Raw genomic sequence first — 1,333 nt, forward strand, 5'->3', positions numbered from 1 at the left:
ATTGTATCCCATAAATCTTAGAGTTTCCTAGCCAATAAGGGTGTTACCCTTCTTATTTAGTCGTCTATACACTAAATTCATACACATACATGTCTATATGTGTCTATTAGGATCATTGTATGCTTTCGTGTTTTTAATGTTTTCAGGGGGGGGGGGGGAATACAAGCCAAACCCAAAGTATTTTATTAAGTTTTAAAACTTATTAATACAACTCAACGATTTCCATGTTTAATAACTTACTCGAATATTTTATCCCTTTGGTAATATGTTTAGCATAAGGGAAATTGTTATTTTGGAAATCTCACTTCATAGCTTTCAGAAAGGTTTTACAAAACATTTTCCATAACAACACTAGTAACTTGTAATGGGTATAGTTTGGGATAACCCTCTAGGTAGTTTCTACCAAATCAGATTTCATGGTTGAATATATATAAACTATGGCTGATTTAGTTTATGTTATATGTTTTCTCAGAAGTATAAAGTACATTTATTCAAGAATAATAACTGTTTTATACTGTTTCTCGCTAGTAAACTAGATTATACAGAATTGTGAGGCTCTACTTCAATACTCTACCCTTTAGTGTACGGAACTAAATCCTATCATAGTATAACCAGAGTCTCCTGGAAGGAGAGCGTGAGATTTGTGAATAGATCTATTCGGGACTGACAATCCCACACCAGAACTACTAGCTACAGTTAGGCATGCATGCCTGTAGTGGACAAATGTCATCTAACTTAACGTTTGAAGAACGTTATAAAGGTCTCTAGGTCATATCAAGTATGGTTATACGACTCGCAAATAAGTATAAACTAACTTTGGTTTACGGACTCTACTCTTCATTGTTTTATTTTGAGTAATAAAACTACTTTTATACATACTGATAGTAATCAAAGATTTCTAATCTTACGTCTCTACCTCTAGAACGGATAACTTGTTTTTAGGGAAAATATAGGATTTTCCCAGGATAACACTGGCATTTCTAAAACTGATGGTTTACTTTCTACTAATAAATACTCTTTCAAAACTGCTTTTCATAAGAAAATATAGGATTTTCTTGAGGAACACTTTTCAAAAAGGATCAAAGAAACATTTTCCACAAAAACTAAATGCTTATGAACTCACCAGCTTTATGCTGATATTCTTTCAAAACTGCTTGTACTCTCAGGAAATCAGTAGATAGGTACCTGCTGGAATTTGAGAAGCTGGAGCAATAAGAGTCTTATGTTATTACTCTACATACTTTTGATGTACCTAAAACAAGATTTCAAACTGATGTAAACATTTTACATATATATTGGTTGTGTTGCTATGTTTCCTATTATTCATTGGTTG

Source organism: Lactuca virosa, chromosome 4, assembly GCF_052849685.1.
Source record: "Lactuca virosa cultivar CGN04683 chromosome 4, Lactuca_virosa_CGN04683_v6, whole genome shotgun sequence".
Taxonomy (NCBI): Eukaryota; Viridiplantae; Streptophyta; class Magnoliopsida; order Asterales; family Asteraceae; genus Lactuca; species Lactuca virosa.